The sequence below is a fragment of the Zonotrichia albicollis genome, chromosome 8 (assembly GCF_047830755.1).
Source record: "Zonotrichia albicollis isolate bZonAlb1 chromosome 8, bZonAlb1.hap1, whole genome shotgun sequence".
In the NCBI taxonomy this organism is placed as follows: Eukaryota; Metazoa; Chordata; class Aves; order Passeriformes; family Passerellidae; genus Zonotrichia; species Zonotrichia albicollis.
Genome location: NC_133826.1, coordinates 45,697,994 through 45,716,187, shown reverse-complemented (window position 1 = coordinate 45,716,187; position 18,194 = coordinate 45,697,994). Strand labels below are relative to the sequence as shown.

At 45.4% G+C, this 18,194-nt stretch overlaps 1 pseudogene; it reads right to left on the bottom strand.

Moving 5' to 3' along the window:
• On the bottom strand, positions 1–9,342 carry LOC141729922 (protein ecdysoneless homolog; annotated as a pseudogene).
• Positions 9,343–18,194: the final 8,852 nt, after the last annotated feature.

Genomic DNA, 18,194 nt, shown 5'->3' with positions numbered 1-18,194 from the left:
GCTGGCAGCGACAGGAGGAGGAGGGAGAAAGTGCTGCAAAGTAACGGGGAGAGAAGAGAGACACGGTGGTGGGGATGGCCATGGGGCAGGTGGGCATTTTGCTTTGCAGCTGTGTGGGAGGAAACCAAGAGCTGTCAAGTCCATTGAGGAAAAGAGGGGAGAAATAGCAGGTGGTGGAAATCTGACAATTGGGATTCATTTGATCTACCTGAACTGCAAAGCTGACAGACCCCGAGCAGCAGCAGCAGCATTGCCATGTGCCTTGCCCTTCTCTTGCCCTGGCTGCAGCAGCTGCCTGTTGAGACGGGCCCTGGTCTCTAAAGGAGCTGCACCGAGGGACGGAGAGGTGCTGCTGCAATAAGATTGAGAGACTAAAACAGAATAGAATAATATAGACTGAAATTGAATACAATAGAGACTAAAATAGGATAAAAATCTGCACTGCCAGGTCTCCACTGCCCCCTAACACTAAAAGAGCTGCCCAAAGGCACCGTTAGGCCAGCAGTGCTGGTTAAAAAGAGTCATAGGAAAGGCTGTGAAATGTGAGTGGAACAAAATTTACAGAATGGTATAAAATGTCCTAAAAATACTGCTTCAGCAGTGGACCCTGCCAAAGTGTCACAAAAAGAGCTGCACCAAGGGACTGTCAGGGTGGCAGAGGTGCTGAAAGAGTAGCAGGAAAGTCTGAGAGGAATGACAGGAATAGAAGAGAGAGAATGGTGTAAAATGTTATAAAAGTGCTGCACCAGCAGTGGCCACTGCCCCACAACTGAAAGAGCTGCACCGAGGGAGCACTGGGTCAGTGCTGGTTAAAAACTGAGGCACAGAAAAGGGTGGGAAGTGTGAAGGGAATAAAATAGAACGGTAGAAAGAAAAATGAAAACAGAACTGCACCAGGAATGGCCACCGACCACTGTCACTAAAAGAGCTGCACTGAGGGACGGCCACACATTTCCGTTCCCACACAGAAATGCTGGGACTTGCCTTCTCCTCAATAACCATCAGTGGCATTTCCAAGGCCAGCAGGTACACTCAGAGATGTCCAGAATCATCATTACACTGGGAAAATGGGGTTGGCATCAGCTGTGACAAACACCAGGAAGAGCACAGCAGCAGAAATAGGGATTTCCCAGCTCCCTCCCAGGGAGAACAGTATCAGCACAGGGACAGAAAATGCTGATATAACATCCTTTCCCACTGCTGCCTGTGCTCAGCTGAGGTAGCATCCTTTAGCTTGTGCTCTTCAGTGGTTTTACCCATGGAAATGCTGCAGAGGGATGCACAAGATTTACTAGCATGTTAAAAGGAAGCAGAAAACCCAGGAAGGATGACATTTGGGATAGGGACACAAGCAAATTCACACATCATATGACAGTTAAATATGGCTGCTGTGAGTATGCAGCCTGGAGGACAGCTAGATTAAACTAGAATATATTCCAAAACTATTTGGCCTTATAACTGCAGATAAGGTTAATAACCCTCACCAAATAAAAAAAAGGAAATCTGCTCAGAACTAATTTGGATCACCATCCCTGCAGCCATTGTCTGTCATGACTCCTTTTCCCCACTAACTACAAAGGCTTCCCTGGAAATCTCTCATTTTCTGCTTCCTCCCTGTAACAGTGCTCAAGTGACCTGTGTGATCTCTCTGAATGAACTGACCTTTCCCTTCACAGCAGCTCTGCTCTTCACTTGCCAGCCTCGTGCCCTTGGCAATTTCCATCTGGCAGCGTTGGCCTGCTGAAGGAGAGGCTCTGTTCCAAACATGCCCACTTTGCAGCAGTGCCCCTTGATGGGATGTTCTCCTGCCTGGACTAATCCCTTCGCTTCTCAACTCCAGCTGCAGCCCACAAACCTGGCACTTGTTCAGGAGCCTTTGCCATGGCAGGGCCCCACCCAGCTGATTCCCAGCCTGGCAGCACAGTGGGCACACATTCCCAGCCCTGGCCGTTGTTTCCATCCCGCTGCAAGGAGCCCAGTTGTACCCCAGTGTTCCTGCAGGAATCCAGGCCCAGGTGTGTGTGGGGTTTGCAGGGGCTCTCTTGGGGGTACCTGGGGGTGTCTGTGGGATGGGGGAGGGTGGTCTGAGCTCTGGGGGTGTCTCTGGGGTCCTGCTCTTTTTCCCTCATATTTCCCATCCTTTTTCCTCTCATGTTTCGCACCCTTTTCTCCTCACCTTTCTAGAGCTTTCCTGCTTCCAAAACACCACTTTTTCACCATTATGCCATCTCCGTTTTTAAACTCCTCCTCCCTTTTTCTGCTGCCCTTTTTTTCTCCCATTATTTGTGTTATTTTTCCCTGCTTTTTTCTGTCCCTTCTCCCCCCTTTTATTGATGCCTTTTTTCCCCGTTTTCTTGCCACTTTTTCCCCTCCCATTTTTTATTCTGCCCTTTTTTGAAACCCTTTTCTGACCTTCATTTCCTACCCTTTTCTGCAAACTTTTTTCCACTTTGTTTTTTCTTGCCCTTCAGTATCACCTTTTTTTTCCAGCCCTTTTTTTGCCCTGCAATATAAATCGCTAAAATGATGGAATCAGTGGGGGTTTCTACCAATTTAAACTCGAAAAAATAAGGGACAATAATGATTCCTTGTCATTTTAAACTTAAAGAGGATGAAAATAGAAAATTGTTTGCTCTCATTTCCAACCTATAAATTCCCATTACAAAGGGTGTTCCCTGGTCAATTTCAGCAAGAAAATGGGGAGTCCCCATCCACTGATACCCCTGAAATAATGGCCAAGGCAGGGTTTCTTTCCATTGATGCCCTCAGCATTGCAGGTGCATGGGGATTCCCCCAGTTGAAACACAGACAATAAGGGAAAATTAACCAGTTAAACAACTTCAGAATACACTTGGACAGAAATCCATTGAAAGGGAATCACACACCACTTGTCTGCCCTAATTAATTCCATCGGGCTTCCTTCACTAAAAGCACTCTCAGAATTAAAAGTGGAGTTGCCTGGTGTGTTACCTCAAAGCAGTGGAAGAGGCAGCATGGAAATGCTTCTTCTGCCATGGCAAACTCTCCTGGGAGCGCTCCCAGAGCCTTGCAGGGCTCCACTGGGAAGCTGCTGAACAAATGGAAAGAGTTGGGATGAGCAGAGCCCCAGAGAAATCCCAGCCCCACTGATGGAAAACTCAGATTATCCAAGCAGCAACAGCAGCTGGAGTGTTTGCAAAAGAGCAGCTTTGTTCTGAGCCTCAGCTTAGGAGTTCTCCTCATGCACTAAGGGAGTCCATCTATTTGGGCCTTTTCTATAGCACAGGCCACACAGCAGTTCAATGTGATCATGTTCTTCAACTCAATTATGTTTTAAGGTATCGAAACTCGATCTAGCTACTCATCAGTGGAGAATTTTATGTATTTTCAGTGTAAATTACCTTTCCTGGTCAAACACCAACCCTTCCCAAGGTTCAAGTACCTCTGTTTTCCACCACTAACTGCTCATTAGCCTTGTCTCAATTAAAAACCTCTGTTAACCCCATTTTTCCACCACAGCTTTGTCTGAGTCTCTCACCTCTCAGCAGTCCAAATTGCTTGAAATTTAGCAGAACCTTCTTCACACTTCCCAGCTCTTGCTGTCCATCTCTGTACCTGTCCAACCTGCCAGTGCTCTCCCTGAACTGCTGACAAAGTGAATTACACATCAGTGCAGGAGAACTCATTAATTGCTGAATGAAAATGAAATAAGGAGAAATTAAGAAGCTGATTTGGACCCAGCAGGACTGCACGGTTGGTGTTTGCGTATCAAGAATTTCTATCTATTTTATTTCAAATTTGTCTTGTTGAAACTAAAGTTGTCATATTTAAAATAGATTTTTCATTACACATGAAAGCAACGTGCTGCATGCCTTCCAGCACATTTGCACTGAAAAAACCCCAAACTGCTCTGCCTGGGCTCACATCATGCCAGCAGTAGCTGTATATCAACATTCAGCAGTAATGGCATTCATTCAGAAAATGAACAACTACAAAAATATTGTTACTCCAAGACCTGAGGAAGTTATGCATATCTTCAAAAAAATTCAGTAATCAAGTTGTATTTTTGTTTTTATTGAAATAAAATTAAAAAATACTTCTGGCCAATATTTGCACTTTTGATCCAATTACTCTTCCTGCAATGTGGTATTTCCCCACCTGCCCCGTGAAGGCAGCAGCATTTTCAGAACAAGAACTGCTCCCCAGATATTGAACCCACTCAGCAATGGGTAAAAGGACATTTAAGAAACGTGGCAAATTAGATCACTGAATGGAAAAATGGGAGAGAGGTGTTGTAATAAAAGAAAACATCATTTGAGTCATGCATTCTACATCCTTTTCCAGTTTTCTGGAATTGTGCTAGCACTGGGAAAATCTCATTTCCACCCAAGACAGTGTGCAAACAGAAGCTTTTGCAGGTAAATTCACTCTGCTGAAGTGACACATAATGAACAGAATGCTCCAAATTCAAACCTTTGGCCTCTTCTTCCACATCCTGCTTGTGTGCGTGTGCTCCATCTCCCCAGCAGCCATGCCTTGTGCCAAGGCTCTCCCTGCCTTGCTCAGCTGCCAGGGAGCTCTGTGCTCTCAGGTAAATTCACCCCCAGGCTCTGTAAAATGCTCGAGGTGGGCCCTGCCAGGCCAGCCTGGGCACTGCAGGACTTGAGCAGGTTTGCCACTAGGTTCATGTCCATAGCCAGGGCTGCCAGCTCAGCAGCCTCAGCTCCACAATCAGGGCCAGCACTCTCACATGGGGCTGCTCCAACAGAACTTGCCTGCAGGGAGCACAAAGAGAAAGTTTTATCCAATTGCACAAGCAGATTTAAGGGGGAAAAAGGCAAACCACAGGAGAAAAGAAACAACAATTCTGTAGCCAACAAAGTCCAGTACACTCCTGAGTCCTGACAGACAGGAATTCAGACACCAAATGCTCATGCCAGCTGAAAATCACCGCTGTCCATTACCCACAATAGGTTCCAAGAGAAGGACACTAAGTGTTGCTGAGTCCTGGCTCAGCTCCCTAGTGGAGAGAACTACTACAGGAACTCAAAAGTGAAGCTGCAGCTGCTTGCCCTACTACTAAAAACAGTGAAATGGAACTGAGTCTTGGAAAAGATGGGCAAATTCCAAGCTTAGGTAAGTTTCAGTTTATAAAAAATGTATGATGGTGCAGGTCCAGCACACTTTGCTTGCAGGTGGGAAGGTTCCAATCCCATTACTCAGAATGGCCACTTGCAGCACATTTCCTGCTTGGAAATTACTGCTGCAAATCAGAGCTCAAGGCACACTCTACCCCTCTCTTGTGGCTGCTGAAACTTTTCCCAACGTTGCTCTGTGCCAGCTCACGGTACATCTCCTCCATGTACGCCTTGAGACTGCCCACGAGCTCCTCGGGAGACACCTTCTGCTCCTGCCTTCTATTCCCAGCATCCAGCTTTCATCATCCTCATCTGAGAAACCAAACTCCTCCTCTTCATCCACGTCATCAGAATCCAGCTCCTCCAAGTCTGCCCCTGCACATGATTTGGTGTCAGTACAACGGCAAAGAAATCAGTGCTGGCATTTGTTCCAAAGAAAGAAGCAATCTCACCTAAAATTCTGTCCAGGGCTTTGGTAAAAGAATCCACGACAAAGGTAACTTGGGATTCATCAGATGACCTGAAATATAAAAATATTTTTAAAGAAATAAAGCTTCTATGCTTGTCTAAGCCTGACACAGGCACAAGCCATATTGATGTCTCTCAAGCCTGGACTGAAGTTGGGCCTTTTAATTTAAAAGGCCTCAGAACTTTGAAGCCTGTATGGATGAGACATCAAACAGCGCGTGGAAGAATTCTTGGCATAAAAAGAGAAAAATTGTGAAGACCACAAAATCCAACTGAGGGACAGAGAGCAGCTCAGCTTGCAGCACTTGAACCTGCACCAGTGCCACAGTGGCACCAAGCTGATTTAAAGCAAGTACAGGTTCACTGCTCTGGCTTTGCTTCAGGCTGTGCTCAGCACAGCACCTTCCAACTGATTCTCTGCATCACAGAACCAAGCACAGGGCTGCAGCACAGTGCAACATTCTACACCAGAGCCAAACTCCAGGTGCTACTACCATGGCATTTCAGCTCCTTCGTGCGTGGACACTTTGGACACAAAAGCCTTCATGCTCTCAACAACTGTTTCCAAGTCATAGTTTTGCTCCTCCTTATTTGGGGAAGGAAGGGACTCATTTCTTGTCTCCTTCAGCATCTGATCCAGAGCACCTGGTGTCATATCCAGCCAGCTGTCATCTGCAAGAACACAGCACAGATGTGTTACTCTGCACAAGCCTGCTGGCCCACAGGCCCAAACCAGCTGACTGACAGGACTGCAACTATCCTGCAGCTCAGTTCTGCAGTTCAGCTCTTGTGCTGGTCCTGGGTCACACACAGCAAAGGCAGAGAGAGGCTGAGAAGAACTGAGTGCAGATTTCTTGTCACTACTTACAAACTCTGCTTTGCAGAGCTCAGACTCAGAGAGACCATTCTAGCCACTGAGAAGCCTTTGGCCACTCAGTGGAGGAAGAAAGGCTTACTCTAAACTGGGAGAGCCAATCCAGTGTTTAGTCTTAAGGAAGGCTGGATTTCATCTCCCTTCACAGCTGTCAGCATTGCCCCTCTCCCCCCACAAATAATCATCTGTAATAGGAATAATTCCCCCATCCAGCTCATCATCCTCTGCAGGAAGACAAGCTGCTTCTCTCTCCAATTCCTTCAGATCAATCAATGGGGGTTGTCTGTAGTAGTGCCAGGATTTCAACACCTGGGCTCACTTCATCACAGCTAGAAGAAAAACCAAAATCAATTGACTGAAATGGATTCAATGGGATCACATGCTCTACATTCAGGTTTTCACTTGAATTCTTCATTTTTCCTTCTGTGCAAACACATCAAAAAGGGAAATGAATCTGGGGGAAGTACCAGAGCACTCACTACCCAGAGCATTGGCCAAAACAGGACACAGTCAGTCCCTGCAATTCCCAGCTGATGGCTCCAAACCCATTGGTCATGGCTCTTTTCCTTTACATTTCATTTGCCTTGGTAAATATTAAGATTACCTGATCCCAACCAGCACAGACTGGAAACTCAAAAAAATAACAGTCAAGATATTATGACTTGCCAAAGCCTCAGATATTTCTGTAGTGATTTTTTTTTTGGATTTGATCTTCCAGAGAAATCCATAGCCAGCTGCTTGAGCAAAAGAGACATATTACCCTGTATTCATTATTCACTGGGACTGCTTTTCAATGAAACTTTTCTACACTTTCTACAGTCAACTAAGCAAGAATTGCTTTGCAGTCACCACTTGGAATCCACTTGGAAGAGCTCAGCATTTCACAAAACCAAAATAAAAGAGTTACTCCAACCAGAACTTCTCTCAGTGGAGCATTCCAGAGGAATTAGTACTTTTATGTCCTGGCCACAGCTCCCATGTTAAATGTGCAGGGGAGAAAAGGGTTCAGGTGTTTGTAACAAGGATTTCAAAGGTCACTTACAGGATTGGTAGGGTACATGACACTCATGAATTTCAAGTAGCTCTCACCTTTCTGGCACAGCAACAGATTGCTGGAAGTGATCTTCTGCCATGTGCAACGGTTTCAGGTACTTGGTTGATCATTCCATTTCTCCCTATTGAATGCAAGTCACAGGCATGAACCCAAACAATTCTCCCTCCTCTTCCTCCTCACAGTCAGGCTTCCTAAGGGCGACTGTTGGTCACACAGAAATGCTGAGAGAACCAGAACAACTGAAACCTCTTGGCCATCTACACTTGGAACTCAATACAGCAAAGGGGCACTCCTGTATTTGAGGTATATTAAAGGATATTAACCTAAGAAATTCAATGGTGTTGTCCAATTTTAAAACCTTCAAACAAGTAGTCAATTTATGTCCAATTTATTAACATCAAAAAAGCACTCAAAGGCATCTTTAAAAAATAAACAAAAAAAACCCCCACAAAACCTCACCAAAACTCCCAGAAGTCAGAAAACCCTCACACACATCAAAATTACACTTGCATGGGCCCAGATAGGTCTATGGTGTTATGTATGGATCTTGAAGAATATTGAATTCTAGAGGGGTGGAAATGAAATGTAAACCAGTGAAATCAGTTACACCTCACACAATCACACATGGGGGTTTTCTTCACTCAAGTGTATTTCTCCCCTTGCTTTAGATGAATGAATCAATCCCCACATCTTGCTTTTTCCTTTTTCATTTCCAAAATAAATTCCTTTCAAAGTGGAACAAACTGCACATTTAAACACATTACTTCATTTCACACAGAGATAAGGATTCAAGCTCTGGCCCCACTGCAATTCCTCACACAAGTTCACGGGTTAAAATGTATTTTCCCTGCAATGTTTAAAATCCACAGACACTGAAATACTCACAGACCTTGAAATAATCCTTCTCCTTCAAGCTCCTGAGGAATCTCTCCCACAGAGGACCTCTTAACATGTTTCTCTTGGCATCAGGAGCCACTTTGCTGCTCTTGGAGCACAACATTTCAAAGCCATGGGGCTGCAGATAAAAGATGCAACAACAAGAGGTTCTCAAGGTGTGACAGAGTTTGCTCACATTTCTCTGGACAAGCAGGCAACTTCCAGACAAGGACCCATTCCCCGGACATGCATGAACCAAGGCCAGAATGCCCCAGGAATCATTACCAGCTTCATGCCCAGCTCGTAGGCTCGGTACTGAGGATGAGCTGGGCCGGGCAGGGTGTATCCACTGCGTCTGTCTGGAACAAACTGCTGCTGCACCAGTTGTGCATATAAACACCGACTGGAAGTCACCTGCAACAGCCAGAGCAGAAACAAACACTCCCTGCAGCGGGACTGGGCTGGGGACAGCCAGCAAACTCCCTCCAGGGTCACCAGAGTGCCTTTGAAGGCACCCATATTACAGGCAGTACCTGAGACTGCATTCAAAATATATCTTAGAAAGATTTTTCTGATAAATTACTTTTCAGGCTTTACAAAGTTTGTCCCATGTTGGGAATTTAGCTGCTAGAAAATGGAAAAGTATTATACAGCTTATTACTCGCTGTATAAGTGTTTGATGCTCTCTTCAATAAATGGAATTTGCTTATCACTCATATTGAGTGTCTGAGTCTCCCCTCACCGACAAATGGCTCGACCCTGACAAAGGCTTCATTTTTTCTCTGTGACAAAATGGCTGCCCGAACAGCGATCCGAACCCCTGCGAGCCACGGTCGGTGCAGTATTTGGGTGTCAGTCCCGACGCAGCCCGGGAGGCACAAAAAGCGGCCCTGCCTTAGGCGACCCTATATAGGAGACCTGGAGAAAGGCAAAAGAGTGGGCGAAAGAGTGAGCTGCGGTGCCCTGGCGACCTCACAGGAGAGTCCAGCTGACTGAATGCCGTCGAAATCCTGGAAAGGCTTGGAAAGGCTGCAGCGCGCAAATGAATGACAAGTTAAAAGGTAATACAGGGACAAACGGCATATAATCCTTTTAAATGCTTTTTAGAAAAGCCGGGACTATAGACTGCTGACTTGGGAAGAGAATTCCCGAGATTGCTGCATATAGACTTGCAAAAACATGCGTTGTGGTGCTGGTGCTGCAAGTATATGCACGATAAATCAGTGACCCTGCTGCGATGGCGGCAGCAGCCGCGGCTCGGGACGCCTGCAGGGCTGTGCCACTCCAATCTCGGCATGGGCCCAGCGGCGGGAGCGACGGCGGCCGCGGGGGGAACCGAGCAGCCGCGGGAAAAGCGACCCGCGCGGCCACGGGTGCAGCGGTGTCTGCAGTGCACGCAGCAAAGAGCCCAACGCGGGGGGGTGCCCCCCCCCGACACAAGCGCCGCGGGACCGGAGCGCTTTTTCCAGCGGAGCTCTTCTCCCTCTGACCCGCAGTGGGCAAGGGCTTCGGTGTGAGACCTTAACAGCCGTAATAATTGTAACTCTTGTCAACAAAAGGAAAAGATTCCTGCTGCAATTAAGAGATCAGTGATGGTAAACAAACGACACCAAAGACTATTGCGCCAGAGTTTATTACCTAAGTTAGAAGAACCCTTTTGTTTTTCTTAGAAGAGACTGTGAAAGAGAAATCAGCGCAGTGAATGCGGGAGACAAATTTCAGCCGATTTGGCTCACAAGTATTCGTTATGCTGTCTTGGGGTCACCGGTATTGACATAGACTCTAAATACTAAAAGCACAGTCTTTAATCGGTAAAACATCAAACTCTGAAATTATGTTTTGAAAAATTTGAAAATGTTAAATTTGTGTTAAGGTAATTGTAGAAGTAGGATGTGATGAGTGTGTTTTTTGTGTTTTTTAAGCCTTGTTTGAATGTGGTGGAGGTAAAAGCAAACACTGAATTCAAAAGAATTTTTTTTTACAGGTATACCTTTAACAAACTTCTTATGTTTAAGTGCATTCAAGTATAAAAATGCTGCAGCAAACACGCGAAAAAAAGTTGTTTTAGTTTAGTGTTTTAGAGTCAGGCCTGTAAGTAAGTTATAGTAAATGTTATATTCTATTTTTATAGTAAGTTTTATTTGTTACTAAGTAGTTTAAGTTAAATTGTGTATTAAGTGCCATTAAATGTTAAATACTGTTGAGGTTAAGTTTTGTTAAGTTTTCTGTTAAGATTAAATTATATTAGGTTTAAGTTAAGTTAGATTCTGTTAAGTTTGAATTATATTAGGTTTAAGTTGTATAAAATTTAAAGTCAGTTAAGTTTTATTAAGGTTAAGTTCTGTTAAATTTAAATACTTTAAGTTTAAGTGTTTTAAGTGTTATTAAGTTTAAGTAATGTTAGATAGATTTATGCTTTTACGATAGGCATTTGTTTTATGACTTGTGCGTAGAGCGTTGTTATAAACATTACAAAAACTTTAGTTAAAGACAATCAGAATCTGCTGTTTAAGAATAGAAAGTAAACTTTCTTTAGCTTATTTTTATGAATTATATTAGCACACCTGAGTTTTGTTTGAGCTTTGTAACACATAGAATTCTTTTTTATATTTGTTAAATAGCATATTTTATGATTAGTAATAGCCTTTTTAGTTTGTTTCCCTAGCTTAGATCGCTTGTAAGAGAGAAACCTTACTAGCTAAAAATACTGTTTAGTTGTTAAAATTGCCTATTTTTGTGTTACAAAAAATGTAACACAGTTAGCCCATAGAATTTTTTTTTTAGAAAATAAAAACAGGGGAGATATTGGGAATTTAGCTGCTAGAAAAATGAAAAAGTACAAAACCATGGCTAATTCCAAGTCTGGCACCTGCAAGATAACAGTGTCCTTGGGCCTAGCTGTGGTAGGATAACAAACAGTGAAAGAGGCATGAGAAAAGAGACATGTAACCCCTAAGGAATGAGGAAGAGTTGATGGTATAGTTTAACCAATAGATTGCTTAGCTTACAGAATATTCATAAGCTTATTACTCGCTGTATAAGTGTCTGATGCTCTCTTCAATAAACGGAACTTGCTTGTCACTCATATTGAGTGTCTGAGTCTCCCCTCGCCGACAGATGGCTCGACCCCCGCAAAGGCCCATCATTTTTTCTCAGTAACAGCCTCCCAGGGGTCACATGACAGGTCTGGATGACCTTGGAATGTGGAAAGCTGCTCCCATCTGCCCCTGAAACACCGGGGCCCTGGGCTTTCCTTTGTATGGAAAAGAACTGTCCATTTTTTCCAGGCATCCATGGCCAATATTAGGATTCCACCTCCCAATTTCTGAGTATCCAAGGATTGCTCCCAGAGAAAAGCTGCCATAACAGACAGATCTGGCTGGTCTTTGACTCCTGAGTGCTAGCACTCACCTATTTTCCAAACACTGGAAAGGGCTTTGTGCTTTTCTTTTTATGGAGGAAAACCATCCCTCTTCTGTAGACACAAATGCCTGAAATTAGGACACTTCATTCATAATTTCAAATATCCAAGTTTTTATAAGTAAAAGTTAAATTATATTAAATTAGAGTATAGTTCAATTATATTGTATTATTACGTTATAATAATTGTATTATGTTAAGATTGGGGGGTTATTAGAATGTTCTAAGAGAAGGGTCCTGCGTTTGGTGGAAGGGCAGTCTGGCGGGACAAGGTGAGGTTGAAGAGGGATTGGATGGAAGATCTGACCAATCATTCGAAGCCCTGCAGAAATGATTGGTCCAGAATGAATGGTGTTAAAGACCAATGGGAAGCCTGGAAATGGACCAATCACCATGCGGATTCAACATGGACCAGTCCTAGACTCCAAGGGGGCTATAAATGGGGGGAGTAAAGTTAGGTCAAGGTTCTTGTTTCTGAAAACTTGCTTTCTAGGGAAACCCAGTGCACTTGGGAGTAGTGCACTGTTCTGGTTTTGGCTCGCTGTGTGAGTGCTCGGGCTTATCCTAGGTACTCCGTTCCTTGTAGCTCTTTTAATAAATGAGAACCTCTTTCTCCAGAGAAAGTTTGGCCTAGTTCAGTTCATAACACAAGGGTTGCTCCAAGAAAACTTGCCAGGACAGAATGATCAGGCTTGCCTTAACCTCTGGTGGTTGCTGCTCATCAGCCCCTGAAACATGGGGCCTCCGTGGTTTCCTTCCTATTGAGATCAATGTGACACTTGGGAGCCTTGTGAAATGAAGTGGCCATTGTGGCACTGCAGAGCACCATGTGACACTGTGACACAAGGGACCAATGTGACACTGTAGACCCTCGTGGAACCAAGGACATCATTGTGGCTCTGGTGGGCTGCATGGTCCCAAGGGGCCAGTGTGAATCAGCGGTGTGGGAGTTAGCCCAGCTGTCACTCAGAGTCAGCCAGATTTTACCCTGAAAGAACTGACTGTGAGTTCAAACCCTGAGAAAAATTTGTTTTACTTAGGGTGCATTTGAGAGGTCCTTCATAAGTCTTTAGTGTTATTATACTAAGTTGTCCAAGTTCTGCTTCCTTACTGGTTACTTGTTGCCCCTCTATGCTTATTGTTCTAGAGTTTTCTACCCCTAAGTGTACATGTTGTTGCTTCCCTGTTGTCTTGGGTCTTTGGATCCTGCCCCTCATACTGTTCTTGATTTCTCCATGTTTATTGTTTTTCACCCTGTTATTAAAGTTCCTTTTAAAAAACTCCATTGATCCTGCTCCTTTTCATTTTTGCCACTCTCGCCCTGAAGTCAGGGAACCAGAGAGGTTTGTCGCAGCCACCCTCATGGAGACATTTGGCGCCCAAACAGGGACCATGACATTCAGGGCTCTCTGTGTCAGTCACATTAGCTGGGGTTAGCTGATGGATAGGCCAGTGCTCTCCAGGATTTTGGATTGTGCCGGGCCTGGCAGATTCATCATTGCTTCAAGGGACCTTGCCCAGGATTGGCAGGGACAACTACAGTTTCACCTGCATAGGATTGCAGGTTGGTTTGGGGAAATGCAAGACATTTGTTGCCCATTTTGCCACTGTGTTCTTACAATATGCACCCAAGTCCCGTAATTGATTTGGGGTGTTCCGGTGGCTCTTCCCCATAAGGTACTGTCCTGGGTTGACTATATGATGCTTTTATCCCCAATCGTCTCATTCTGTTTATGTTGAATAATAAGTTTTGCACCTTTAAGAATGTTCCAGAGAGTGAATGGGGGGAGAGAAGAAGCGTGCAGTTTGTTTTCAGACACTGTACTCCACTCCCCCACATTCCTGCTCCTGACTGTGTTGTCTGCAGACAGACAGCGGGACAGAGCTCTTCATTTGCGTTTTAGTTAGTGTTAGCTAGCTGAGGCAAAGAAGTTCCCTGGACTGTGACTTTTTTCTTTTCTTTGGACCTCTTGAAACCTGCTCTGGACTGAACACCCAAGAGAGCACTGGTAGCTCACATCTCTGGCCCACCGGGCCGGGCCTGGCCTGCGACAATTCCAGCACCGGAGGGACTGATCAGAGACTGAGTGAGCTGCAACCCGGGGACGGGGTTTTCTCAGTTTGTCATCTCTTTTAGAGTGGCAAGGGGTCTCATTTTTTGATATTGTTTTGGTTTTATTCTTTAGTAAACAGTTTTTTTCCACCTTTCTCCAAGGAGGTATTTTTTCCTCCCGGACCAGTTGCGGGGAGGGGCCGACTGGATCTGCTTTTCCCACCGGAGATCCTTTGGGGGATTCTTCCCCAAATTTGCTCTAAACCTGGACAAATACATGAATTGGTGCCCAACGCGCGGCTGGAAAAGGTGGAAAAAAGCTCTATTAATTGTGTGTTTGTTGTTGTTAAAGCAGTTAGTAGCCATGCTACTTGAACCCCTGATGTCTCTGGTTGTGAAAGCCTTCATGCGGCTCTGGGCTCTAGACCTTGTTGAGGTTTCAATACCTTTCTGGTCACTAGGATTATTGTCCGTAACATGTAATTTTTACGGTAGAGGGGTACGGATTGGAATAGCTGCTGTGCTGGCCTCTGTAATAATGATTTATAAAGCGTTTACAAAGATACTGGCGTCTGTTTACGATATGTATGGTTTGTGGTTTCTTCATCCTACCCTGCATCCCAGTTTCAGTAGTACATTTTGGGAATTTATTAGAATTACACTCAGTCTGTTAGAGGAGGAGCTGAGAATAAGACTTTCCAGCCTTCCCTTTCCTTCTTCTCCTTTGGATCGGTTATGTCACTTTTTGAGAATGTTCAGTTTCCCCTGAATGCTAAAGAGACCATCTTTCTGGTATTTAATCTGGTAAGCTTCCTCTATATGGTCTGCAGCTTCTCTAGAATGAGGACTGAGATATCCAGAAGAGCTGGTGAGACCCCTGACCCAGAAGCAGATGCAGGTGTGAAAAATCCTGAGTGGTGTGGGCAATGGGAAAATGTAGGCCAAACCCTGAAGGAATTTTCTGATCCTGTAGACTGGGATTTTCCACGGGAACAAATTCAGAACGCAGCAGAAGTGGGGAAATACCTAAAAGAGAAGTGCCATGATGATTCTAAAGAGAAAAGGCTAATTGAAATAAGCTGGGCCCTGGCCCATGCTTATCACACTTTGTTAGATAGTGTAGGGCAGCAGACAGAGGCAGGGGGGCAGGGAAATAAATCAGCTATCCCAGTCACTCAGGCTGTAGCCATCAGCCCAGGCTTGAAGCCAGCAGCTAGACCAGACAGTGAGCCTAAGCCAGCATCTAAACCCATGGCTGTCGCTACCAGCACTAGAAGTGGGAAATGCATGGAAAAAGCTAATCAACCAGTGGATGATGATGATGATGGTGATACAGAAGAAGGAACCTCGATGCCTCCTGACATAAAATCAGGAGTCAAAGCAGCACGTGCAAGATCAGACGCAAATATTGAGTCCTTTTCCCTGAAGGACCTTCATGGCCTACGGAAGGATTACACCCGATGACCTGATGAATCCATAATTAGTTGGCTGGTCCGTCTCTGGGATGCTGCAGGTGAGACTACAATTCTGGATGGCACTGAAGTGAGGCATTTGGGATCCCTGTCACAGGATCCTGTCATCGACCAGGGAATGATGAGGGTGGCTAATCCACACAGCCTCTGGGCACAGGTCTTGGACAGTGTTGCACGAAGACGCCTGTGTGCAGATGGTCTTTATATGCAACCAACTCAGTGGAAGACCATAGAGCAAGGGATCCAACGCCTGAGAGAAATGGCAGTGGCAGAGATTATCTTCTCAGATGATGTGACAACCAAGAATCCAGACTTGGTACCATGCACATCTGTGATGTGGAGAAAACTTGTACGACTTGGGCCATGAGAATATGCTCCTGCTTTAGCAATAATGAAGAGGGATGATGGTGAGGAGACTATGCTGGATATGGCAAGGAAGCTCTGAGCATATGCAGACGCTGTGCATGGCCCAACACATGCCAGAATCACAGCGGTAGAAACAAGTCTGCAAAAATTAGAAGATAAGATAGAGGAGAATCATAAGAAGCTCAGAGAGGAGATTAAAGAAGACCTTCTCTAAATCTCGGCAGTACAGATCAGAGGTTCTGGTATCCAAGGCAGACGTTTCCCAGATGGAGAGAGAAGGCACACCCCATGAGCTGAGCTGTGGTTCTACCTCAGTGATTGTGGGGAAAACATGAGAAGGTGGGATAGGAAACCTACCGCTGTTCTGGCACAATAGGTGAGTGAACTGAAGGAAGCCACCAGAAGGAAAGCAGCTCCAGTTGCCCATAGCCGAACTGCCAGGTATGATGATGACAACATGTCCGATCCCCTTGAAGGAACATCCAAAACATACACCCAGGGAAAGAATGATAACCAGGCTTAGAGGGGCCCTGCCTCTAGCCAGGTAGGGGCTAGGGAAAATCGTGTTTTCTGGTCTGTGTGGATTTCTTGGCCTGGCACATTGGAACCACAAGAGTACAAAGCTTTGGTTGATACTGGTGCGCAATGTACATTAATTCCATCGAGATAGGTGGGGACAGAGTCTGTTTCTGTTGCTGGTGTGACAGGGGGATCCCAGGATTTCACTTTGGTGGAAGCTGATGTGAGTCTGACTGGGAATGTGTGGAAGAAACACCCTATTGTGCCTGGCCCAGAGGGCCCATGTATTTTGGGCATAGCCATGTATTTTGGGCATAGACGACCTTTGAAGTAGGTATTTCAAAGACCCAAAAAGACTCAGGTGGGCATTTGGGATAACAGCTGTAGTGACAGAGGGCATCCAGCAATTGAACACCTTGCCTGGGTTGTCTGAGAATCCATCTGCAGTAGGATGCCTGATGGGAGAAGAGCAACGAGTGCCAATTGCCACTTCCATGGTGCATCAACGACAGGGTAGGACCACTCGAGATGCTGTGATCTCCATCCATAAGAAGATCCGAGAGCTGGAGAGCCAAGGGGTGGTCAGCAAGACCCCCTCACCCTTTAACAGCCCCATCTGGCCTGTGTGAAAATCTGAAGGAGAATGGAGATTGACTGTGGACTACTGTACATTGAATGAAGTGACTCTACCACTGAGTGCTGCCGTGCCAGACATATAAAGCTCCAGTACAAGCTGGAGTCCAAGGCAGCAAAGTGGTACGCCACTATAGACATTGCCAATGCATTTTTCTCCATTCCTCTGGCAGCAGAATGCAGGCCTCAGTTTGCTTTCACATGGAGGGGAGTGCAGTACACCTGGAACCGATTGCCCCAGGGGTGGAAGCACAGCCCCACCATCTGCCATGGACTGATCCAGACTGCACTAGAAAGGGGTGAGGCTCCAGAACATCTGCAGTATATTGATGACATCATTGTGTGGGGGAACACAGCTGCAGAAATGTTTGAGAAAGGAAGGAAAATCATCCAAATCCTCCTTGGAGCTGCTTTCACCATTAAAAAGAGCAAAGTAAAGGGACTAACTCTTGAGATTCAGTTCCTAGGAGTGAGAGTGGCAAGATGGACGGCATCAGATTCCTACAGATGTCATCAACATGACCACAGCAATGTCTCCAGCAACCAATAAGGAGACACTTAGCTTTCCTAGGCGCCATAGGCTTTTGGAGGATGCACATTCCTGAGTACAATCAGATCATGAGCCCTCTTTACCTGGTCACCCGGAAGAAGAATAATTTCCAGTGGGACCCTGAGCAGCAACAAGCTTTTGCCCAGAATAAGCAGGAGATTTCTCATGTGGTTGCCCTTGGCCAGGTCATGATGGTTCCAGATATGAAGAACATATCTGGACTCATCTGGGAACCATGGCTTGTCCTGGAGCCTTTGGCAGAAGGTGCCTAGGGAGACTCAAGGCTGAGGACTGGGATTTTGGAGTTGAAGCTACAGAGGGTCTGAAGCCAACTATACTCCAACAGAGAAAGAAATCTTGGCTGCTTTTGAAGGAGTCCAAGCCACCTCAAGCTACCTCCAAGCCACAACTCCTCCTGGCACCCTGACGACCGGTGCTGGAGAGGCAAGGTTCCTCCACTCACCATGCCACCAGTGCCACATGAAGCAAGCCTTAGAAGAACACAACTGTTCTCCATCAAACCTGAGATAAAGCTCATCCAATATGTAAATTATATGCTTCTCTCAGGACAGGAAGAAAAATAAGTTTTTCTTCCATAGTGTTGTCAAATTTTCTGGGAAACCAAGGACTTTGGGTATCAAAAGGGAAACTCCAATTTGTAGAATAGGAAGTAAAATTCCTTGGACATGTAACGTGTCAAGGAAGCTGCCGACTGCTGAACCCTGAGAGAATTAGGGGGAGAGTCTCACTCTAATGGCCAAAAGCTAAGAGAGAAGTCAGAAGGTTTTTAGG